Source organism: Ochlerotatus camptorhynchus, unplaced genomic scaffold, assembly GCF_037179485.1.
Source record: "Ochlerotatus camptorhynchus isolate MF236.1 unplaced genomic scaffold, CSIRO-AGI_Acam_v1.1 ptg000967l, whole genome shotgun sequence".
Classification (NCBI taxonomy): Eukaryota; Metazoa; Arthropoda; class Insecta; order Diptera; family Culicidae; genus Ochlerotatus; species Ochlerotatus camptorhynchus.
This window is the reverse complement of record NW_027041404.1, coordinates 199,810-227,168: the sequence shown is the minus strand read 5'-3', so window position 1 is coordinate 227,168 and position 27,359 is coordinate 199,810. Positions and strand designations below refer to the sequence as shown.

At 35.0% G+C, this 27,359-nt stretch overlaps 1 long non-coding RNA gene across 1 annotated transcript; it reads left to right on the top strand.

Moving 5' to 3' along the window:
• Positions 1-24,254: 24,254 nt before the first annotated feature.
• LOC135715622 (uncharacterized) lies at positions 24,255-26,313 on the top strand. The gene is made up of 3 exons (XR_010519152.1): positions 24,255-24,358; positions 25,338-25,434; positions 25,497-26,313. It is a non-coding gene; the product is annotated as an uncharacterized LOC135715622 (long non-coding RNA).
• The last annotated feature ends 1,046 nt before the right edge of the window (positions 26,314-27,359 follow it).

Below are 27,359 nucleotides of genomic sequence, written 5' to 3'. Positions count from 1 at the left end.
AGTTAAAATTGAGTTGAAGTTAAGTTAAAGTTAAGTTAAAGTTAAGTTAAAATTAAGTTAAAATTAATTTGAAGTTAATGTTAATTTAAAATTAAGTTAAGTTAAAGTTAAGTTAAAGTTAAGATAAAGTTTTGTTAAAGTTAACTTAAAAATAAAATCAAGTTACCGGCGATCCCGGCGTTAGCATCCTTACCCCAAAGTCACGAGTTCGAAGCTCATCCCAGGGCAATTCACAGATGACCCATGAGCGTGACTTAGTTAAGATAAAATTGAGAAAAAAAATTAGTTCAAGTTTAGTTAAAGTTAATTCAAAGTGAAGATAAATTTTTTGGCGAGGATCTGATGAAGAAAAAATGGTTGATTATCTTGTCTATCTGGATATAGCAAATTAAGGTAATATTCAATTAAAATTTAACATATAAATAAACACTAATTATAATCTTAACATTTTTCTTAGGATTAAGTTTTGTAGTTTTGGATTGATCTGATTTGATTGTGCGATTTCATCTTCGTCACACCCAGGTTGTGAGACGATGAAATGAAGGAGCTGGAGCTGGAATTTGCACGTTAAAAGCGGTGATAATATTATGTGGATAAGTATTCTTAATTTCTTATTTCAATTCCGATGTTTGAAAAATGTAAGATCAACAACGCTACCACTGTTCATAACCTTCTACTTCCCATGGTAACACCTGCTAGTACAGGAATACCCTTGTAAGGACTTTTAATTTGTGATTCCATGGGAATTACAAGTTACAAGCACATGTGGTTTCATTATGCTACTCGCAATAATTGTGAATGTAGCATTGAACAGTCAGCATTTGCATAATCTACCGAGTGCTGATTGTTACTTGTCATGAACACTAAATGTTCATTATTCATGAACATTTATTGTTCATTATTAGTAAACATTGCCCGCAGCTTGTGTCACTTTTTCTCGAGTGAGTGAACTCAAATTCATCGGTGAACTCGTCCAAAGGAACTCAAAAATCTGCTGGTGTTGAATTGAAGTAAAAAACGTATGTTTAGGCTACAGATTATAGGGAAGAGCGCTACCCGAGCAAAGCTGGAGATCAAATTGAAATCAAAATTTGCTGTTATGATGTAACTTATTTTGAATACTCCAGTTGATCTCATTTTGGTTGACTTAACGGTTAACACAGCAAAAATGAGAGCAAAATTTTACACTGTTGAAGCAAACGGAAAACTAATCCTGCTTTCAATGAAATCAATTTGATTACTGATTTTGCATTCATAATGTTTAACTGAATACGGGCCTGGAGTAAATGGTTAGCATTCATGCTTCTCACGCTGAAAGACTTGGGCTCAAATCTCACCCCGGGCAAGTCACAAATGACCTAAAATGTGTTAAACAAAACAAATAAACAATAATCATTAGTTCAACGACAGATGAACTTCAATTAAATTTTAAACAAGACGTTAACAGCAGAACTTCAAGTTAAGTTGCTTTCATTTACAAAGTCTTGAATGCATAATGAAAACACAATATGATGTCAGACTTATGTCGCGACATTTGAAATCAAAATGAGTTTTCATTATGATAGGAACTGCACAATTTAATATCGATTTGCTTTCATTTTGTTAACCGACTATGCCCGGGTACTTCGTCGTAATCGCCCATTTCCGTTCTATCGAGCAGAAATCATCAATAATATCAATGATTTCACCATGCACAAAACAATAATACGTTTGTTCCGATGCGTTAGTTCATTAGCTACGACATAAATCCTATTAGAGCGCATTGAATGCATATTTACGCTCATTGTTCTCAAAACAAAACAAGCGCTCCTAGCGCATCCCCTTTTTCTCCGTTCATCCGTAGGACGAAGAAAATCTAATGGTGTTTCAATGCGTTTGGACGGAATTGAAACGCGTTGGACGAATTTAGAAGCAAGAAGCAGTGTTAGATATTTAATAATATCTCAACATTGTTTGACTCTTTATCAAATCCAACGGTACGTACGGAGAGGTGGATAAATTTAGAAGTTATCTTTGATGAAAACATTCCATGTTTTGTTCAAACGCTTTCCAAAAAGCGTGGTAAATTGCGAGATGTCCTTAGTAGGACGGAAATTAGATCAAAAAACCTATTTAATCGGATCTCAATTTCAATTTTTGTTTTAGATTTAGGCTTAAAACGAAGACAACAAATCAAGAAGACTTGCAACTCTTCCATTTTCTCATACGAACGCTATGAGACAGGTACAATCGCGTCATCTGCCGCTCAAAGGTAAATGCTTCGAACGAATTTGATAGCAAAGATTACATCCTCAGACGAAGGGTTTGTGTATTTGCTCATTTTTCTATGCGTTGCTTCCACCTTCACTCAAACGCAGCGCTACTGTATCTGTCGTTTGGATTCTGGCAAAGTTGCCAATCTTCTTGATTTGTTGTCTTCGCTTAAAAGCAGATGTTGTTTCTCAGTAATCACCTGTGACTGTGGCAATATCAGCTTCGTTCTTTGCCAGCTTTATAGGAAAAACTTAACGCACTCTAACCATGATTCCCACCTTTGAATAGCTTGGGCAATTTTCAGAAGTTGGTTCTCGCAAACATTCTGCTACATGGAATACTTTAAACGACTAAATTGTAACAGAAACGAAATCCAGATGAAAATTTACCTTGTCAAATGTTTGTAATAATTAGAAACCCTAATCCTATAATCAATACTTTGCATGTTCTATTCGGTGAAGAGAATCGATCAAAGCAGATAGGACCATTTGAAATGTTCATCGAGAGTTGGAACCATTCGACAGTGAGCATTCATAAGGGCGTAACTGTGATGATCGATTCTCTTCGTCGATTTTCTCTTTTGTTTATAACTCGCTTTGATTAACATTTCTCGGTGCGTTTATTGTTGCTTTTAATAGCCAATATAACCTATTACATAACTGTATTGGACAAATTTAAGATAATTGCTTCCCTTAGCTGCAGCAATTCAAACAGAAAATCGATGAAGAGAATCGATCATCGCTTTTACGCCCTTATGCATGCTCACTGTTGCATTATTTAAAAAAAAATCCAATGGTAAATGATCGTCACTCCACGCAATTTCTCAATGCAATTTATCCAACCAACACTAAATCGATGCAATTTATTCAACAAAAATGTCAGTATTGATTGCTTGCCATTTCATGCACCATCTTCGTGGCTTTTACGCTGGAAGCCATGAGTTCAAATCTCATGTCGGACAAGTTTCGCCGGACGTTAACAGCTACACTTGTAGCACAGAACAGAAGTGGAAGTGTGAACGAATCAGTGCATCAAAAAGTGGAAGAATATTTTATTCAAGCGATGTTTGTGGATGCACTTCACACTGGTTTTCTCTGGGCACTCACACCATTAAAGCATGCTGCCCATGTAAATTGCAGGCAAATATTACCTTCTATCGCTAGGTGCGTTTGGATTCTAAGTTCCCCTTCTGTGATGTGCTTGTAGTTAAGTAGCCTGACCCTTTTGTACTGCAAATATAACATTTCATCTTGGGAGACATGGGACTGTTTGGCCACCTTTTGAAAATAAGTGAAGAAATCGAACGATTTTCAATTAAATGGATTGTTTCAAACCCTACATTCTTCATAGATACCTTTCAATTGAACATCAAAAGTAAATCGTATGAATTAAGAAGATTTCAAAGATTTTCGTTTTATCCGATATACAAACATTGGGGTAAAATGAGCACTTTAACGGGGTGGTATGAGCGCCCTAGTAAACACCAGTATTCTGTTCTCATGACGATTATGAACAGAAACAATTATTGTCTGCAGAATAAATTAAATTTAAAACTAGGGTCAGGTGGGGCAAAAGTGCCATATGGGGCAATAATTTTGAAAATAAACATGTTTTCTTGAATGGTGTTCCTATGCAGCATTATAGAAAGTTCTGTCCAAAATTAAGTCTTACCTAATTACCTATAATAATTAGGCATAATAAAATTCGAAGATGCCTGCCCCTAACGCGGAGAATGTCGTCGCAGAATTTAATGTGGGATGCCATCAGCAGGTAAGTCACGCAAATTATGTTGGAGCTGCAAGGTAAATGGAGAGATGAGCAGATCTATCAACGCCTTTATCTATTACCTTTTTGATAAGGTTTTATCATTTATTGTATATTCTAACAAAGCCTAATGATACACAATGCTTACGTTTGACAGCGTTCATAAACATCAAAATGCAAATTAACAGTCTAATTTCCACATTTGAGATCATCAATGATCACTAATTGTTATGTTCGAAGACACACAGTTTTAAGTTCGCTTGTTTAAGTTCGACAGCATTCAGAAATTTCTAATTACCAGAGATTTTTCTAATTGGAGATTAACAATGAATACTCATACACTAATGGTTACGTTCGAAAACACCATCTTTCGAATACCTGAATTTTATCAGGTATTATCATCTTTATTCGATTCCAGAGAAGAAGTCTCTCGATAACTTACATTTATTCCGTTCGTCTTATAATCCAACATTAAAATGTATATTTTCCACTCTGCCAAACCTGGAAAAATATTTGCAAATAGATTTGATTACATATCGGTAAGTTAACGGCACTTACCAGTAGATTGACATAGATTAGACTTAAAATATGTTGCTGTTGCTATGTTATTGCTAGTTCTAAATTCAGCAATATATTCGAGAATCCGGCATTTACGAAGCTCAATTAAAATATTAATCCGTGGTTGATGGATCTTGTACCTGCAAGACAGTGTATTTTAATAAAGAAAAAACAATTTTAAACAAATGAAACCAATTGATTAATTAATCTGTTTTGATTTTTTACGACTTACAAAAATATAAATTTACGGCTTGAAAAGTTTTAAATTATCTAATAACTAACAACTACTTTGGCATAATCCCCCATTTTGGGCCTATGGAATAGAAAACATCAAATATATCCATGATTTCGGCATTAACACTTGGTCATCTTCTTCTTCTTCTAGGCTGTTACGCTTCTGTGGTGAGCGTTTTGCCAGCTCTCAACTTAGTGTTCTAGATACACTTCCACAGTTTTTAATTAAGAGCTTTCGATGCCAACGAATGAATGACTGTGGCATACTTTGTGGCAAGTACAATGATACTCATACAGAAAAATCGAGTAAATTTCCAACTCGAATGATTGCCTCGACTGGACCTGGAATCGAAACCGTCCCTCCAGCTTGGTAATACTGTACCTTTACCGACTAGGCTATCTGAGGTATGAATGTTTTACGCATGGTATGAATGTTTTACACCAATTTTTCTCAAAAACAATAGAAGCTATCCGTAGGCCAAAGTAAATTCAATGATGTTTCAATGTATGACTATCTAATCTATCAAATCAAATCTAATGGGGAGGTAAATAAATTTAGTAGTCATCTATAATGACAACATTGCCGTTTGGAAAAATATCCGCTCGAAAAACAGAGGCAAACTGCGGGCTGTGTTTAGTAGGTCAATATTTAGATCTAAGTCCTAAAAACGCATGTCCTCTTCATCTGCAAAGAGCCAACGTGCATGAGGTCTACCACGGAATCGATAACCTCGTTCTATTTCTCCCTTGAATATAGGGTGTCTCACAATAGGTGTCACCGTTGTGTTATATTTGATTGCCTTGATTTATTTCTATAATTTTTACAGAAGAACCAAACATGGAACTTAGAAGTGTAAATATTTGATAGTTTTCACTGATAGTTAAAAAAAATAATACGCGTGTTTTTATTTGTCAGAAAAACTTAAAGTTATGCGGGATTTAAATATTTCTTTTCTTATGGATCAGTGATGCAGAAAAAAAATAGTATTTTTTCCAATAAAACTATACGTCACAGGCAAAAACAATCGTAAGAATTTCATAAGACATGACTTATGAACCCGGACAATTTTGATATCATAAGATAACTTATGAATTCGATTGCCATGAGAAATGCATTTCATAAGCACGTCATATTAATGATTATAGTAATACATGAGGTAAAACGAGTAGTTCTTATACACCTTTAATTTATCATATTTCCTAAGCGTTGATAGACGTAGGAACATAATCTGAACGCTCCGGATTCGAGTCTGGTCTGCTATATTTTATATTATTTTTTTTAAGTTTCATAAGCTCACATATGAATTCTGTTTCATACGCCAATCTTATGATTTCCATAAGAAATCCTTATGTCAAAATTTCATAAATGGTTCTAATGGAATTCTAACATACATTTGCCTCAGTGTTCGGCTCTTTGCGTACAGATGATATAAGATTAGTGCTGATTTTCTTATGATTCTTAATTCTGATTTCATCACTAAAAGCCTGTATAGAGGTCGAAGCGAAGTGAAGTCTGGAACAAAAATATTAAAGATTTTAAATGTTTTTTAACAAATCTTCTAGAACACAATCAAAGATTTAAAAATATCTCGCAAAAATGCTTTGAAAAATAGAACCATTACTTTTCCTTGTTAATAGTGCAAGCTGTTGATGGTAACCATGCGACAGCTTATTTTTAGCAATTTCTTTGTCTTTTCGATCAATCCATGTTCACAAAGTAATTGGAGTAGATCTTTGTGTTGTGATTTTATCAGAAATTTTCTATTCCTACGCAGTTGAGGGGAGGGCTACCACAAAATACGAAAATTTTAAAAATGTAGCCATGGAAATTTGAAGTGTGATGAAAATAACATATTTTAGCATGAAGTTTTCCAATTTTTTTTCATAATTAAACTTCAGAAGAAAAAAATACACAGTATTGGTTAGAGTACTACTAATGCTAACATAATTATTTGGCATTATTTATACTTACTGGATGTACTGACCGGTGGGATAAGCGAGAATCATTCAGGTTTTTCATGGATTTCTTTATTTCAGAGTCTGCTTCGTTCTGACTGCATAAAGGGAAAAGTTGGAGTGCGTATGCTGAAATAAAATACATTTGAATCAATAAATGTAAATGAGAAATTTGGATTAATATCGAATCGACGATTTTATTAGCCTATACAAAGAATGAGATTTCCGTTGTCATCAATATTTCCTTGCAACTCGACCCACCTCCAACCCTTTGAACCACTAATTCTTTAACACCTTAGGGATGATAGAATATAGCCATCGTCCCAAACTCCCTTCACTCCATTTATTTTGCCAGCTGGCGACCGACTGTTAACGATAAATGAAGAAAAAACACTCGGATAAAACCGGGAATTGAATTTCGTAACTTAAGTCGCCACCCTGAAGATGCACATTAATCGAAAAACAGACCATCTCCAATTCAAATATGTGTATAAACATCTCACATTCGGTGCATTTCGTCAGCATGTATAAAATGATCCTCTCCAAGAGTTTATTATATCGATCCTGATGGTAACGCGTTTGGGACAATAAGCCGCAACGCTGTAAATAGGACCGACAGAAGTCCCAAGCAACACAAATGCTGAAATGCTAATGGTTGAACTTACCTTTCAGTACACGAATCGCAAGTAACTTACTGGCCGCGCAAGACTGTGGGGAATCTGTTACATTATTTGCAGGTCGGCCTGTCCATGTCCAGCGGCCACAGTTCTTAAATAAATTGTGTATATTGTCCCTTATGAAATTTGGAAGTGTCGTCCGGTTTCCTGTACTGAACTGGGATTTTAAAATTTGCTCGAAGTCTTTATCACATTTCAATTTATTTTCGATTTCATCGAGATGCTCCCGGTTCAGTACCGGCCAGCGCAGACCACTATCCGCTTGCCTTGTTTTTAACTCTCTTATTTCCTGGAGTATGGTTTGCTGCACCTTTATAACATTATCCAGCTTAACACTTTGTTCCTTTATAGTCCGGTACATCGCTTTTAATAAGGAATCTGCAAGACCAATATTAGAATTATTTTTGATTGAATTTATTATTATTATGTAAGTGACATAATATGTATACACTCTATTCTGTTTTACGTAATTTTTTCTGTATAATAATTCCAAAGCGCATGATTTTACTTAACAATTAGAACCTAGAAATTGTTTCAAAAGCGCGTTTCAGATCCAAAAAACAGCAACAGTCGTATATTTACGCTCTAAGTTGTCTTTCCACTTTGCTAACACCAAATTCAACGTAGTTTCACAAGAATGACCTTCCCGATATTGATATGATTGTTCTGGTATCAAAAAAAAAAAAATGCTATTCAAATACTATTCAAACAGCTGGCCTTTAACAACAAGTTTTAAAATGTTCTCTAATAGTTGGGTTGTTTAATTTTGAAAAACATCGGTTTTTATACATCACCTGAAAGAGGTTCGTTCTCTGAACACAACAATATTGTTACAAATTTAAGTTTTTTTTAAAGAGGTTGTGTATACACACAGTATTATCATTTTCAGCATTGTTAATTCTATGCTAACAACCATCACTAAAATCAATACATTTAAATATTACCTGGTTGCGGATTTGGTTGACTCTTGGACGAAGATGCGGTTGCAACAGGAAATGCATCAGTATGGTGATCAATGACCGAGGGTTTACGTTCTCCTTGAGCACTTTCACCTATTGAAAAAACAATAATTAATATTAATGCAGTTCCGGACAGAAGTATATTTCTTTAAAAAAAGTTCGAAGAACTGTAACTTTTATTTAGACTGATGTAAATTTAAGTTGTATTAAATAGGTTGTAAACACAGTATTATAATTTTCAGCATTGTTTTTTAAAGTCTTTATTTGTTCCAAATTTAAATTAAATTACATTTCATTCTAATCTAGGTGCTCCAGCTACTACAGTAACTTACCAACCTTAATTGTTATGATATATATCTAAGTGTGTTTACATTGTTCTTGCTTTGGAAATTCAGGGCTTATGTTGGAATAATATAAGCTGAGTTTTAGAAGCGTTGGGAAAAATCTTCCATACCCCGAGGAACTCCAGCTCTAACAGGTAGTTGTTAAGATTTAGAACTTTTTATAATTTACCTGCAGAGTTTTGCCAGTTAAATAATTTTAAAATAATTTCATAATATAGAGTGGAAAATTTAACTTTTTCAATTTGGCAATCAAACCTTCATGCCAAACACTGTCGAATGCTTTTTCTTGCAAATTATGAATTTTGCAATTATGATCCATAAATGTTCGATATTGTTCCCAATCAGCTCTATGGTAATTGAAAGTAGAGCTGTTGAGATTGGAAATTATTTTTTTGGATATTTGAAAAGTTACTGGAAGGCGAGCTGGAAGGTGATCAGAACCAAAGTCAGCATGGGCAACTAATTGGCTACAAAGTTGACATGAATTGAGGAACGTTTCAGTTATAACGGGAACATGCACGTTATGAACTCTCAAAAAGTTAAATAGCTCGTCTTCATTATCTTTAATAGATCGAGCATTCCAATTTAAGATATTTAATGACTTAAAATCCATTACTGAATTTCAATGTCATGACAATATTGTTTGCAAATTTAACTCCAGTTTGAATAGCATCTAATATGGAGTTAGTTTTTAGCATATCAGCAATCATGTCGTTTAATGATTTCTGCATAAATTCCATTTTAGCAGCAGTAATGCTACCTAAGTCAAAATCATCCAAAGTTCCGTTAGAATTTTGATTTCGATTTCTACCCGTTGCAATAGCAGTATAAGTAGTTCCATTTCCTTGCTGAACATTGTTAGCAGCAGGTATAGATGAAGAATTTGAAATAGGGGAGCTGTTTCTACCTTCGGGTACGATTGTAGAATTCAAGAGCAAATTTTCATTATGTAGTAAGTAACATTCGCACCAATCCGAGAAAAATAAAGTTTTGTTTTGATGACCGAAAAGTTATTCCTATTTCCAAGTAAACACATATAATTTCATAGTGATAGCAATGTTTAACATATTTAGCAGGGTTTTAATCATACAAATGCAAATCGCTAGCTTTCATGCTAAAAAATACTGGTTTTTGAGTCAATTATTATACGTCGTTTGGTGGCCCCTATTGTTACTTAAGTCAAAGTGTATTTACCAGGATATTCGGGAGAATTATCCATTACGTCTCCTTACGTGCAGCCCATTCATCATTTTAGGACCACCGAAATCATCTTAGCAACAAACAGTTCGATTTATTCACTTTAATAATGAGAAAGCGAAACGACGAACGTACACTTTTCACGGGTTTATCAGCGCTGTTACTTAAGTCAAACGGCATCTCCATAGAAATCGGGTGACTTAAGTAACATCGAAAACTATTTTGATCGGAAGGTGATTACGTCAAAAAGCAATTTGACTGGTAAATAAATTTAAAAATGGGATTTGATCCTATATTCGGACAGCATATAGTGTAATAGTAGGAGAATCGATTGACACTGATAGCTCGACTTTTTTACCTTTGTTACATTCGACGTAATGAAAATTTGCTCTTGAATTTGTTCCTCGCTTACCGTTGTGAACAGCAGAGAAATTAGTGCCTGGTCGAAAACGAGATTGTAGGATCGCTTTGCGAGTCTTACATTCCCAACAATTGGATTTGTGGTTTTCACCACAATTTGAACATTTAAACTTCTTAGGATCATCCCTTACAGGACAGTCGTCCTGTGCGTGAGAGGAATCACCGCACTTCATGCATTCAGTTGGCATGTAGCAATTTTTGGTTCCGTGAAAATTTCCTCCAGTTTTCCTGAAGTGTTCCCACTTCACTGGGACATGGAGTATAAGGCTAGCTTTTTCTAATTGCCTTAAGGTTGTTTAGTTCACTAGATTTGAAGTGAACTAAATAAAAATCATTAGAAATCCTGTTGCGTGAATCGCCAGGACGGGATTTCATTTTCATGTTGACTACTTGGACTGGCTCAACTCTGACTAATTTTTCCATTGCCAATTTTGATGTGATCCAGGGATTCACCACTGGCCAGACCTTTTAAGACAACCCTGAACAGACGTTCAATTTTGGTGTCGTGCGTGAAAAATTTGTGATGTTTCTCAGTAAAATACTTGAGAAGACTTTTGAACCCGTCCAAGATTTCAACCAATACACGGCATTCAACCCGGTGGCCAATTTGAAGTGAAAATTTGAATTTAACGAAGTTCGAAAGTTCCGTGTGCAGAGTATGGAAATTGGAAATGGTAATCACAACAGGGGGAATCTTTTCCTGTTTGTGCAAAACGTGTGCAACTACCCTACCCAAATACTCATAATAACACACAAGCGCCGCTAGCTTAGTGTTATCATACCTACTGTTCTATTGTCTATAATAGAAATAAATTCAATAGTTCGTCTGCCTCTGCCATGGCAGGATGGCCCGATAAACGGCCGTGTTTTATTTTGACCCTCTATCAATCACAACGTAGGAAAGTTCTGGCCGTGCACGATCATTTCCTTTTTGGCATTAAGCCGGGAACGTTTAGTGAAATTTTGTCTGGATGATGGATTATTCTCATCATCCGTGAACATATTATACTGATTGATCGAATGAATTTCATCGGAAGGGGGATCAAGAGATTGCCCTTTTCTTTTGTGTTTGGGTGCCATAGCGGCAGAAGAAAGCTTCTTCAAATCAATTTCCAAGCAGATTACTATAAGAATCCGAAGGACCAAAGAGGAATTTTTCAAATCGATATCCAAGCAAGGGGTCCAAACAAGGATAGAAGAGGAATAAGAGTCGCACAAGGTAGAAAATTTACACTTAGTACTGAAAAGTGCTGTTTAAATTTGCTGTAGCTTTAGATAGCAGTAACACTTCCTTCAGCAAAAAGCAAATAGATCCGCACGGCAAGGGAGCACGATGTGGACTCATTTTCAGCATTCTTATTTCTATGCTAACAACCACTACTAAAATCAATACAGTTATATATTACCTGGTTGCGGGTTTGGTTGACTCTTGGACGAAGATGCGGTTGCAACAGGAAATGCATCAGTATGGTGATCAATGACCGAGGGTTTACGTTCTCCTTGAGCACTTTCACCTATTGGAAAAAAAAAACAATAAATAATACTTATGCATACAGTTTCGGACAAAATTACCAAAAATTACGGACCAAGGCAAAAGTATATAACCTTGCTATTTTTTTCCAGACGGCGGGAAAAATTTAACTGATAATCCTTATTATGTACTAAACTGAGTTTACTAACACTTGAAGCATTGTACTCTTTCTGTTCTAAATGGGCTACTCCAAAGAGATGCGTTTTGCTAAAAAATCCTCAATCTTCTTGTGCCGATATATTTTGAATACTTGGTGAACCAGCACTGAGCAGGCATGAAAAATTTACAGCTCTTGGGAATTATTAGTGAGTATCAAATGAAAAAAAATGAACATTCATATCAAAAACTTACCTGCCCGTTTTTTTATGATACTAAAATTGATTGCATTGCTTTGCGTAATTGGTTGCACTTGGACCTTCTTTTTTTTTGATGGCCGAGGTGTGGGTGGCAGATGTTCCGATAGGACCTCTGCCTCCTCTTGGAGATACTCCACATTGTCATAGAGGCTCATGTTGGTTTAATGTAGCTGTTAGGAGTAGATTTACGAGTACATTTTTATCAGTATGTTTCTTACTATAAAAAAATATTTAATCGCAGTTTCAATGTATATAACACTAGCTGAGAGTGTTATGCGCTTATAAAAAAGGCGTGTTATATTGTACGTAGCCCCCCCCCTCCCCTCTTATATATACATCTCCTTATAGCAAGGAATACGTATGCCAAGCTTGGTCGAAAACGGTCCATGCGTTCCAGAGTTATGCTGGAACATACATACTCACAAACATTGACTTTTATATATATTTATACCAGAGAGGGGAGGGGTCTTGGACCACCATAGAAACATTTCTTGCCTTCATAAACCTTCACATGCAAAATTTGGCTCCATTTGCTTGATTAGTTTTCGAGCTATGCAGGAATTTCTGTTTCATTTGTATGGAGCCTCCCCTACAGAGCTGGGATGGGTTTCGAACCATCATAAGAACCTTCCCCGGTCCCAAAAACCCCTGCATTCGGGCATATATATATATATAGATGAATCTATAAGGTAAATTAACTCCATGATAATTTAGAAGACATTTATTTATTTTTTACCACATAATTTGTGCGTAACCTTTTTTTTATTTATAACATATTATAATATAACAGATACATCATATTAACACTAGATAAAATTAGATTTATATTTCAAATTCAGGATTGATGAAGCATATTAAAGTAATAAAAACAGTCGTCCAATGATATTCTAAACGCCTTATTACAACTGTTCAAATCCAATTCTATAAATTCAGAGTTATCTTCTAAAGTGTCTGTACATGCTATTCCTAATTGAAACGATGAAATTGGATCAAGATACAGAGGAATCAATCCCGTTATAGGGCTACATATTGATTTGTAATTAGCTTGATGCTTGAAGATTTCTCGAACGATGAAAAAATTTCCATTATGGTATAAATACCGTTTTTTGAAATCTGTACCATATGTTATACCGTGTACTGTTACTTCTTCATAATTTCTTGTTCCAGGCATTTTTCTAAAACGTTTATCCTTATCTTTAACCAAGTCATCGTTAAAATGAATATGTTCCATCACCCTGTTTCGAAGTTGTTCTAGAGGTTTAGGAGATTTTTTTATCATCTTTGTTATTTTGTGTAAATATTCCTCAAATGCAAAAGCAGAAAAATTGTCTAGCGGTTCATGATATAGTAAACATTCTGCTGATAGATGACTTAAGACATGTATATTGTACACTAAATAATGTGAACCATATAAAAATTTGAAATCTTCGATAAATCTGTACAAGTATTGGGAAGCTATGTTATTTTTTTCAATACAATGCTTGGGATGACAAAGTATTCTTATCGCACTGTGTAACAATAAAAAATGATCATAATATTTACTATCGAGAATCTGAAGGAAAAGTAACGGCCCTGTATACAGTAACAATAATCTTAATTCAGTGGCTTTAAAGTTTTTCAATTCTTCTAATACTCGCGGTCTTCTTTGAAAATCTTCAGGGAATTGGTTCTTAATTACATTGATCCGTCGATTTATTTCGGCTTTTTGCACGGTATCTAAAGTATAGGGTTTATTTTTAGAACCTAACCATAAATTGAGTACATACTTGAACACTCCAAGCAATACATTATGCATGTAATCTATGCAAACATTAGATATACATTTGATTACCGGAGCCAATGGAGTCAGTTGATCTGACCTATGGTGAGGATCAGCCAATAACATAAAATTTTCATCAGTTCTTAGGGCAGCATGTAAATTTGGAAACACAACTCTCGAACCAATTTTCATCCCACGCACCATGCATTTAGGACAAGCATAAATGCCCGTGTGGGATTTTATGTCCATTATAAATGACTTTGCTGGTGCGTCCATTACAAACGTTCCAATCACTAACTCGATGGTTGTAGAATTTATAGTTACACCATTTGCTAAAATTTCTCTCAAATCATCAATAAACATTTCCAAATATTCTGTGACACTTGGTGGCTTACTAGATCCGTGGTATATACCAATAGGAAGAACCATTTTGAGACCCTTAAACTTGAGCAATATTGGCCATAGTTCACTCTTACTACTTTTAGAAATTGGTACACCATCTATACCGAAATTCATAAAGAATTTTTTAGATACCGTAGTATCAATGTTGTATAGACTAAAAAATTTATATATTATTTGTTCTAGGCCAAAATGTATGTACTTTCCAGTACCCATGCTTTTCATTGATGATTCAAGGATGTGAGCCTTATTTTTAATAGATTGTATATGTTTAGGCAACGTTGGAAAGTGATTTACCCTTAACCAGCCCAGAAGATCGTTCATGGCATATGCGGATATATGGTGTTTAGTGGACCACTCCGCTAGTTTAAATGCAATGTCGGTACACTGATTTTGCGGTATATCGATTTCGTTATCACTTTCGCTATGATCAATCACATGATTATTTTCATCATACTCTTTTTCTGACTCGGTTTCATCTCTTTCATGTTCAGGTTGCGGCTCTACGTGTGGAGGTAGTGAAGGTGGCGATCGTGTTGGTGGCCATGGCGGGGGTGTTGATTGTGGCGCCGATGTCGTTGATGAAGATGTGGTAGCCTCCATTCGAATGTCATCCTCTATTTCCTTTGTTAATCTTCGATATGTTGCGCTACGTGAAGACATTTTCTGAAAGAAATAATGAAAAAATCACAGATGAAATAACTCTAATGTTCCTCATTTTTTTTAGAACATCTGGACAATACAAATGGATATATTTGTTTGCTAGAAAAAAATGTTTTCCTTCGAATTGTATGCATGAGCCCAATATTATCAGAGACAAATATGCTATCATTGGCGAATCAGATTGTGTATCTTAAGGAATTTAAAAAACTTACCTGTTACTTCGCTGTTTTTCACTATTTCACTTCACTTTAAAGTAGCAACTACGAAATGTAAGGTGTATAAAACACTAAACATTTAATTTCACTTCAATTAGCTCCTATCAATGTTACAGCACACTGTCTTAAAAAACACTGTTTAGCTTATGGAAGACACACACTTTTATATTTAACATAGGTACGAAGAAACTTTCGCTGCTAAAGGTACAAACATTCTGGCGCTAGGTAGTAATCAGAGTTTTAAATCTGACGGCTACCCGGGCGAAGTCGGTTTACAAAATAAAACCAAATCGAAATTAAATTTTGCAGTTCCTATCATAATGACTATTCATTTGGTTACATAACCCAAGTAACCAAAAGTTCCGCATTCAACACTTCCAAGTTCCATAAAGTTCAAATAAAGTTCCGACAGAACTTTCAAGTTCCATAAAGTTCAAATAAAGTTCCGACGGAACTTTCAAGCCAGATGAAGCAATCCGCACAAATCTTTTTTTGTAACAAAATTTAATATACGTTAATATGAAATAATCAGTGGCCCGAATAAATCATAATTCTTATAATTATGCAACATTCTATCCAAAAATAAAAAAATAAATTAAAAAGTAATTTCCTGGATTCGAACCCGTGTATTCGGGCATGTGATCTACGATTGCTAACCACTGTGCCACAAGTGTGATGAAATACCATGCGGGCAAACACCAATTTAAATTCATCAAGGTGTTGTGTTTCGTATTCAAGTCAGTCAGCTGGCTCAGAAAACTCCAACAATAGGCGGGACAACAGCTCACTTTAATATATTTCAGATGACATAGTGGTTCGTGCTGAGACTCTCACGCAGAAGGACTGGGTTTAATTCTTCCAACAGTTCCATTACTACTACTAATGCTGATAAATTAATACACATTAATACCTGCTCTTAGAAATAACTTTCATAAAAGTGCGAACAAAATATAGAATTGGTGTAGAGAGGACAAAAACCTTTTTTTAATTTATTTTCTAAAAGTTCCGTTCTAGTTCCACCAGAGGCTGCTTAGAATGCTCTTCAATTATGGCACCGGAACTTTCAAGTTCTTATAACGACTTAAAATGAGGCTGCTTAGAATTCTATAGACCACCTTCAACCAAGGTGCTTAAGCCATAAATAGCCTTTTATCAGAACTTTTGGTTACTTGGGAAGTCTAATATCAGATTGTGCTTGCATTATACAGTAAAGAATTTTTGAAATGAAAGCAACTTAATTCCAAGTTCCCTCCCCTTGGTTAGTTTTTGCACCTTGCTGTTGGTGGGCGGGCTTAATTTCATGATTTATAGTGGAGTGTTGGAGACGGTAGGTTTATGGCCGGCGTTGCTGGCTCATGCCGCGAACGACTGCATGGCAAAACCAAAGATTTAGTCTAGCAGTGATAGGTAGTATCTGTTACTCTTTTGTTTGAGAGGCGCGTCGTAGTACGCTTGCGTATAGGCCCTGACGTTGGATGCGATATTGGCAAGTTTTGCCGCAAATCATTCTTTATTTTTACGCAGATAGATTTATTTGAGTTTTCAAGGGAATTATACTATTGAAATATTTCTGAAAGTGCCCAACAGTACTCCGTCTACTTACGTGACAAACTTTCATTGTTGTTTTCATTGAGGTATTACTCAGGGAACAATGTTAAACACCATTTTTGTACATGGTATTGTAACTAATGGGATAAGTGTTTGAACTATGGCTCGGGATTTCCACTGTGGCGTGCTTCTATTGTGACATACTCATGCGTATTTTTGTGGTGCGACATAGTGAAAGCGTGTGAGCATAGTTGGAGCATATACGTTATATAATTTAAAAAAATCAGCTAGGAAACTAACTTCAAAGTGAAGCATTTTAGTCACATGAGGGTGTTACCTGGGTCGAACTAAGATATAATAAATAGGTATAGGTCAAAATCAAAAGTACTTGAAACACGTTAAATTTTAGTTTAAAAGCACTAGTGCATGTACTTAATAAAGCATGGGTTATGATTGATTTGGTGGATTAGAGATTTCAATTATTCATTAAATTAGACTAATGAGATATCATAATCATCAAACGAATAAGAAAATTCAGAAAGTTTAATAACATTAGGTAGATTAACAAAAGAATTAGAATGCGGGGGCTCTGCTTAGAGAGGTAACTAACCTTTAAAGTTGTATAAAAAATTCTCATATTTAGTCTTGAACTTTAGCATTTAGCAAATTAACAAGAAGATGAATAGTTTAGGAAATAAGTAAAAGTAGAGGTATGTGACAATTGATAACTTTAAATCTTTTGTAGGTATTGTTTTCCCCTGAGTTTATTGTACTCGATTACTGTATTATTCTCTCAATACGCGAAATCTGATTCTCAATAGGACTAGTAAGACCCAAACTGAAATTTTGGGAACTTTCGAATTGCTTAGCAAGTTTCTGAGCTTTTTCCAAATTTGTGATCAAAATTTTACCACCTTCTTTAAGCGCTGGAATAGGCTTTTGAGGTTTTTTCAAAATTTTTGTGAGTTTCCAAAAGGGTTGGAACTCGGGTCTAATTTAGAAACATTATTTTCAAAAGTTTTGTTCCTCAGGGCAGAGAATCACTTTTCAATTTGTTTTTGCAAATCCCGCCAGATAACTTTCATGGCAGGATCGCGTGTTCTTTGATATTGCCTCCTACGGATATTTTTCAGACGGATCAAGAGCTGAAGATCTTCTTCTATTATAATTGAATCGAATTTAACCTCGCATTTTGGTATTGAGGCACCTCTTGCTTCAACTATAGAAGTAGTCAGAGATTCAAGAGCATAATTAATGTCATCTTTGGTTTGCAAAGGAATGTTTGGATCGAAGTTATATTCCATAAATGTTCGGTATTGTTCCCATATTGGTAATTGAAAGTAGAGCTGTTGGGATTACAAATTATTTCTTTGGATATTTGAAAAGTTACTGGAAGGCGAGCTGGAAGGTGATCAGAACCGAAGTCAGCATGGGTAACTAATTGGCTACAAAGTTGACATGAATCAGTTAAGGCCAAATCAATAGTAGAGGGATTTCTTGCTGAAGAAAAGCATGTTGAGTTATTTGGATATTGAATAGTGTAATAACCTGCAGACCAATCATCGAAAAGAATATTATCATTGGAATTGCTTTGAACATTATTCCATGAGCGGTGTTTTGCATTAAAATCACCAATAATGAAGAATTTAGACCTACGACGGATAAGTTTCTGAAGTTCACCCTAAAGAAAATTCTTTTGCTGGCCTATGCATTGAAATGGCAAATAGGCAGCTATAAACGTAAGTTCTCCAAATTTTGTTTGTACAGAAACTCCCAAAGTTTCAAAAACACCGGCTCCTTCAACACGATCATTTCTATAAATGAAATAATTTGCGACCCTTATGGAGTTAGTTTTTAGCATATCAGTAACCATGTCGATTAATGATTTCTGCATAAATTCCATTTTAGCAGCAGTAATGCTTCCTAAGTCAAAATTTTCAAAATTCTAGTTAGAATTACGTTGGTTAGTATTTTGATTTCTACCCGGTGCAATAGCAGCATAGGTAGCCACTATTAACTCGCTGAACATTGTTAGCAGCGAGGGGAGTAGGTATCGATGAAAAATTTGAAGCAGGGGTGATGTTTGTACCTACAGGTACGAATGTAGAATTTGTTCCTCGCTGACCGTTGTTAACAGCAGAGGAATTTGTACCTGGGCGGGAACGTGGAGCGTTTCCTACCTGTCGCTTAGAACGAGGCTTTACGAGTCTTACATACCCAAAAATTGGATTTGTGGCTTTCACCACAATTTGCACATTTGAATTTCTTAGGATCTTCCTTCACAGGACAGTCGTCCTTTGCGGGAGAGGAATCACCACAATTCATGCATTTAGCAGACATGGAACAATTTTTTGTTCCGTGACCCAATCCCTGGCACTTACGGCACTGGGTAAGGTTTTGGAAATTTCCTCCAGTCTTCCTGAAGTGTTCCCACTTCACTCTGACATGGAGTATAAGCAAAGATGAATACTAAGATGAAACTGTCGGAAGAAAAACTTTCTATTTTAGTGTCCTCTTTCACGGTCCCTTTCATCCAAGGAATACCCCCCGTATTCAAGGTAATTTTGTAATTTTGCTGCCCCCTCGATAGAGATGAAATTTTGCGCTCATTTTGATCAAAACAAACACACCAAAATCAGAGATGTCGCATCTTTTAATTACTCGATTAACAACTAATCGATTTTTTTTTTGTTCGCTGTGCTGCCATTTTTCCACCAATGAGAGCACAGCACATATTTGAAACGATCGGTGATGATGCTCTGGAGATGTTAATGCTTATATCGGCACGATATAACCGATTACAAATATTTTACTTTTCGTTTCGTTAATCGATTCATCAATTATTCGAATGAAAATCGGCCATCACTAGATGAATGTGAAACGTCATTTCAAATATAAGGACCGTACATATATAATGATACAATTTGAAAGGGACCGGGGCTAATCACAAATTACGTCCCCACGGTAACTGAAATAAACACGAGTGTTCACCGGTTGGTATAAGGTTATCTTTTCTAATTGCTTTAATCTTGTTTAGTTCACTAGATTTGAAGTGAACTAAATAAAAATCATTAGAAATCCTGTTGCGTGAATCGCCAGGACGGGATTTCATTTTCATGTTGACTACTTGGACTGACTCAACTCTAACTAATTGTTCCATTGCCAATTTTGATGTGATCCAATGATTCACCACTGGGCAAACCTTTTAAGACAACCCTGAACAGACGTTCAGTTTTGGTGTCGTGCATGAAAAATTTGTGAATAAATTAGAAACTTGAAAATTATTGAAAACTTTTCAGTTGTCTGATGCTGTAGTCTGTGCTTTCATTGGTAAGAAAATTGATATTATATGTATTATTAAGTTTCTAATATGTGTGATTATTCCAGCAAACCGGTACACTGTCGTTATTTTGAAGTTCATCAAACGAAAAGAATTGGAGGAGCTAATACAGCAGCCATTTTTAGCGTAAAGAACGAAATGCATCCACGGAATCAATGTATGGAGAAGAAGCCTGGTGAGTAAAACGTAATTTATTCAATTAATCAAATCAGCAATGTCTTGTTCTTTTTAACCAGAATCTTCGACCGTTGGCTGAATCAGCGCCTTGGTCTTTTGTTTTCGGTACTGAGTACCAATGCTATCGACGCCAGGGAGGCAGCTCTCACACCTGGACCATACATATCGACCCATCAACTCATGGACCGGGGACCACGGATTTACTTCCCTTCCGAAGGAAAGTGTGATCAGAGATTCTATGTCTCAGAAAATCCCGGCGATGCCGACTGAGATTGAACCAAGGCCTTTTGGGGTGAGAGGCAGTCACGCTTAATTATGTAATTGTAATTGTAATGTAATTTCTAGTCACTGCACAGTGGTCCAGAATGCAGATTTAAGTGGAATGATATGTTTTGAGCCTGAAATTGAAACTTTAGACTAAAAGTCTCTTCTACAAAGTTGTTCCTTATAGTTAGGTCCTCATTTTTATGACAATGAATTCTAGGGTGGTTCTTATTATCGTTAAAATCTAAAATCTAACTTTTTTGTTTGAATAAATTAAGGTATACATTTTCAAGCAAAGTTATAGATGAGCTAATTTCAAGCCACTTTGTTGAAAACAACTTTTTTGTATCTCTTAAATTGGCCGATTTAGAGCTATTTTCTTGAATTGAGTTAGGGTGGCGCTAAAAAACAGCTATTTTGCTCTAGTTTTCTTATTTCAAGTTTCTTAGCAAAGGTGTTTTGAAATAACTTTTAGATCTTTAGAAGGTGCAAATTTTTGCTGCAGAAAGCTCGTCAATATCTTTCGCCGATCAAGAGTTATTGACGGTTTGTGTTTTGTACTAAAAATATGCACTTTTCAAATGTTAATATCTCTGGTTGGGGCTAACAAAAAAAAGTTTTTTTACGGCATTTGAAAGGGCGTATGTTATTCTCAATAATATGACAAAATTGAAGGTATGTTATTTTTTAAACTCGTATAAAATCAATTTAAATTTATTCATATTTTTTACTATATTTGGGTATATCTTTTTTATTAGAAGAGATACAGGCAACAAATGCAGCTATAAAACATTCGTCTTAAAGAGTTTTAAAATTATCTAGAAGACAATTTTCATGAGAAATTTCAAATAAAAAAGTTATTGCTAAAAAACTATTTTTTCCAGGAACACCCTAAGTCAACTCTGAAAAATTACTCTAAAATGAGAACGTTAAGAGATAGAAAAAAATTTTCTTCGACAAAGTTGCTTGCAATTATCTTAGCTACATCGTTTTTAAACAACTAATGTTTTTATTTTGTAAAACACAAAAGTTAGTTTTAAAAATTCCCTAATTTGAGGACCACCCTGACGTTTGCAAACACCAAAAGAAGGGAATTTTTAAGAACAAAAACTTCTTCCCAGACACTTAATGTCCAAATTTTGAATCAAATGTACACGGACAGAAAATTGTTTGCATTGAACCAAAAAAAAACTTTATTTGTATTTACACAATCAATTCCGGTTGAAATTATATTGCATTTTATTGTTTCGATAATATTTATTCAAATAAATTCAAAATAAGATTCTTTTTGTTTTCATAAGCCACTCTTCAACTGCAACTATTGTTAAAATAGCAATATTCTTTTATCAAGCCAACAATAGTTAATTTTAATTTAACATTTATTTGTTGTGTCAATTCCCCGGGCCATGAATGCAAAAATAACTACCAACCATTCCCTCGTGAAAACCCGGACAAAAATGTAAACAATAACAAAAAATTTCTCGTTTGATTCAGCTCTAGAGGTAAGTAAGTATGCTGCTGTTGCAAAATATAAACAGTTTTTCTTTTTTTCCTTGATTTTTTCCGTCGATCTTATTTTCAGTACTGAGTACCAGTGCTCCCAACGCCAGGAAGGCCGCTCCCACACCTGGACCCTACCTATCGACCCATCAACTCATAAACCGGAGAGATTTTATGTCTCAGAAAGTTTTTTTTTTATTTAATAAATTGTAATTCTGTTGGTAACAAATAGAAAACAAAACATAAAAATAATCGCAAATTATTAAAAATTTAATCAATAAACATAATTTTATTTCTACTGCGTATATTTTTAGGCTTAATAAAATAAATATGATTGAATCAACAAGAAATCTCTTTTAAAAACAAACATATTTTTTTGTTGACCCAGCTGCCAAATTTGACAGCTTACGTCAAAACCACAAAAGCTCTTGTAAATTCGAAAAGATTTTCTTTTTGATTTAACAATCCATGGGTTTTTAAAAACAAAGATACTGGATTGTTGAAATAATAATGATTTCATTTTGCAGCCAAAACCAAATAAAATTCTTATTAAATTTACGTCAAATATTATTACTTTTAAAATATTTTTTTCTGCGTGTACTAGCACATTTTATATAAATTTGTCATTAGAGTGGTCCTATGAAATCCATCTTTTGCCAATAATTTTTTTATTTGAAATTTATCACGAAAGTCATCTTATAGAGACTTTTAAAACTCTTTAAAACGAATGTTTTATATCTGCATTTGTTGCCTGTATCTCTTCTAATAAAAATGTTATACCCAAATATAGTAAAAAATATGAACAAATTCAAATTGATTTTATACGAGCTTAAAAAATAACATACCTCCAATTTTGTCATATTATTGAGAATAACATACGCCCTTTCAAATGCCGTAAAAAAACTTTTTTTTTTTGCCCCAACCAGAGATATTAACATTCGAAAAGTGCATATTTTTAGTATAAAAACGTCAATAACTCTTGATCGGCGAAAGATATTGACAAACTTTGTGCAGCAAAAATTTGCGCCTTCTTAAGATCTAAAAGTTATCTAAAGACACCTTTGCTGAGAAATTCTAAATAAGAAAACTAGAGCAAAAAAACTGTTTTTTTAAGAGCCACCCTAACTCAATTCAAGAAATTAGCTCTAAATCGGCCAATTTAAGAGATACAAAAAAGTTATTTTCAACAATGTTGCTTGAAATTAGCTCAGCTATAACTTTGCCTAAGAATGTATACCTTAACTTATTCAAACAAAAAAGCTAGATTTTTGATTTTAATGATAATAGGAACCACCCTAGAATTTATTGTCATAAAAATGAGGGCCTAACTATAAGGAACAACTTTGTAGAAGAAACTTTTAGTCTAAAGTTTCAATTTCAGGCTCAAAACATATCATTCCACCTAAATCTGCATTCTGGACCACTGTGCACTGTGCAATGACTGCATCAGTGTCATTACCACTAAATACTCTAACCTCCTTAAGTACTCATTCCCTAGGTAAAAATGTCAAGATTACAGGTATAAAAATGAAACTACAACTTGTAAAATCGGAACCAACCTAACTAATAACCAATGATTTAAATAATCAAGAAATCAATTATAATCAATAACAATGCGCATGCACTTACCTTGAAATTCAACGGTATTTTTAGAACTGGAAAAGGATAGCCCTTTCCAATGAACAAATCAAACTGAACAGTGCATTAGGTCCTAAGTAACATTGACAGATTTTCTACGTCGACTTTCCCTTTGTAAACCCACGGCCATGTAAAGACATTTACAGGTGTTTTCAGCTCACAGATCGATGAAAGAAGCTTTTATCTACCATCTAATACGACAAACACAACAAAAAACGGTTATGTGTTCAAGTTATTAACGAATGAGAAAGTCGACGAAGAGCATCGATCAATGTTACTGAGGACCTAATGCAATGTTCAGCTTGAAATAGCTACGTATTGTTAAAAGCGGTACATCGTAAAACAATACAAATACACACAAGCGTTACGAACGTTACTTGAACAAGCAGTGTCAGTAATTTCTATAGAGTAAATTTATATTTCTAGATAGAGCTGGAATTAGTGCGTAACAGCTTTTGTAAACAATGACTTCTGTCGAAGATTTCTAGAAATTCAAGGCAAGTCCGATGGTGATTATCCTGGGCAAGCGTCTAAAGTACGCCCTGACCTACACCGAGTTCACTAAGTTGTGATGCACCGACCCGAACTACCCGGGTGGATCCAAGGGTGAGTACAAGTTTATTTTAAGTACGTATGTATGTTAGACCACATCGATGCAGGATTACGGCTAAATTATGACTATCTTCCTGACAAAAATTGTGTGGTTCACCGATAACATGGGGTTTATTACGGATGTCACTTCACGGTGAAAACTTGTCACTTGTCGTCACGGTGAAGTGATTCCCATTTGATTTGTACGGTAATCACGGTTCTTATTCTGAGTATCACTTGCTTATCTCTGTGTAGTGACACCCGTAATAAGGCCCCATATTGTGTGATATATCGTAAAACGGAGTAACATTGATATTTTTTTATAATTTCTAAATATTTTTTAAGGCAATGAATGTTTTTCAAATTTTACTTTTTTTAAACAAGTACTGATGTTCCTAGTGTTCATTCGTTAGTAATAAGTTTTACGAAAATTATTGCATTTGCACTATTTCTTTTGATTTGGGGTTGCTTTAATAAAGCTCGAAGAATATGGAAAAACATGCGTGAATTTCAAACAATTTAGTTCAAGAAATATGAAACTTTGAATAACTATTTAATCAGAAAACACTGTAAGCAATAAGAAGGCATCATTGAATTTGTGATGGCTATATTACATACACACATACGTTTCACAAGTGATTGCTTGAAAGCAAAAACAGGCAAAAAGTAAGAAAATTATTTTTCAATATGTTTAGAAAATATGTAACACATAATATACAAAAGCTCTATACGATATCAAAGGTAATACCTTAAGCTACAATATGGAACCAATGTTTACAATTCGGAAAAAGGGCAGCGAGTAAATTTATTCATTATATTATATTATCAAAGTTACCCGCATTATCAAAGATACCCCGTTTTACGGTACAAATTTATCCCCTATATTAACAACGACATCTTTCAAAAATGTATTCTGGGAGCAAAATTAATCCTCCAACACTTCAGGGAAGTTATGTATACGCAACTAATAATAAATGCATCTTAACTTTTCCAGATTAAATTGCTACTGACAAGACGAGCGAGAACTTCCATCTGATCTAAGACGTCAAGCGTTGGGCCCCGTGCACTGTATCACCGCAGAGAAAGTCAAGGTTCGTTACACTTTTCAAATGAGTAGTGCGCCTCTTTTATTTTTCATTCATTTTAATTGCAGTATCACCAGCATTGCCAGGTTAATAGCTTCCATATCGGACCGAAAAATATGCCGTACCAACCGACCGTTGATGGACGTGAACCTGTACAATATCTCTACCGGATGTAATGAACGTGCCCAAGTTCGAACCCGGAAATACGTCCATGATGTCCGGAGGAAGAAATTTGAAACATGAGTGCAAATGGTTTTTTTTTTGTTAAAGAGACTTTCAGCCTTGGGCTGGTTCGTCTCTCAGAATGCAAATGGTTTTGTTTTCAAATTCTCATATGATATGAGTGGTGCATGTCGAGTTTGAATCAAGTAAGATTTGTACCATTTCCCTTAGGCCACTCTAAACATGTCCGTATGAATAATGTGGTCTTAGGCACTCAATATGACTGCCAATGATTTAAAACTCTCATGTCATCTGATGTGTTGCATGTTTAAGCATGGTTGGAATAAGTTTATGGTCAGTTCCCAGAGAGTACCCGGAATATTTCCATGTGATCCATGTTGTCCTTGTCACTCATTGGTTTTATGTTATTATTGCTTTGGGAAATGTTTAAACACTTATTTGAACCAAAACCCAACATGTTCCATTAAAATGATACGAGTATCTTGACATTAATTTATTATATCGTAAAATTGCCATTCACCGCTCACTGCTTACGTATTATCATTATTTACATAGAGATACGTGATGTTCACCGACGTGTAAAGTTGTTTATTATTTCCCTTTGAGCAACATAAAAATGTATGAAATTATATCTGTCAAAATGAGTTTGACTGAGATTTATTATGTATTTTCCTCGGATTTTCACTAACACGCTCTCATATATCGCACCAATGCAACCAAACGTGAAAATCTCTATATAATTACATCAAATGCTAATTGTATAATTACAATTTATACCACCATGGTATGGCCACGGACATTCAAAATGAATGCCAACGGTTTTATTTAAAAACTCTTGTGATCTACGGTGTCGCATGCTGATTTTTAATCAAGTAAAGCCGGGCGTCCACTGGTGTGGCGGTGATGTGGCATGATGGAACATGTCAAAACGTCATGTTGAAAACGTGTGGTATATGACACACATCGACATGACGTTTTGACGTGCTAGCAGATTCCACATCTCCGCCATATCAGTTGGCGCCTGGCCTAAGGTTCTGGTCTTTTCGTTGGGGACATCTATCCATGTGGCGATGGAAACTGCCAATGATTTTATTGTAAAGTTCTCATGTTATTCAATGTGTCGCATATTGATTTCACATCCCTGGACACCCAGAATATGTTTTCAAATGAATAATTAATGGGTTGCCAAATTAATGTGTTGACCCTTTACTAGAGGGCAACCTCAACCAGCTGGCGACTGAGGTGACCTGCAAAAGGAATAACAGTTATTAATAAATTCGTAGTTTTGACAGTTAGACCACAGATTTAGCTGTCAGTTTGTCGTAACGCACACACTTGATTATGTAAACACTACGCATCATTGTCTGGTAGTTCGCTCAAAAATGTTACAACAATCGTCAAGCTCGCTGTAACGTCACCTAGTGCCTCGTCATCCACGAATTGGCGCCTATGTCAGTAGTCTAATAACTCTTAGCGCGCTGATGGCATGGTTCCAATGCCGCATAGAGAGTTGCTACAATGATATTAGGTTAGCTAAGGTCAGTTAACTGACTGGTGGGGAACGGGAGCTTTAGCAATGACTATTATGTATTTCTTTGACGTTATCTAACAACAATGGTGTGTACTGTTTACAATATCATGTTTGTAATTCTAATGTGTTGTATGGTTGCAAGCATTTGAAAACGTTAGATTCTAATGTTTTGCACATTTGAAAACATCAGAAAAAAATAAACTCTAGATACAATTGA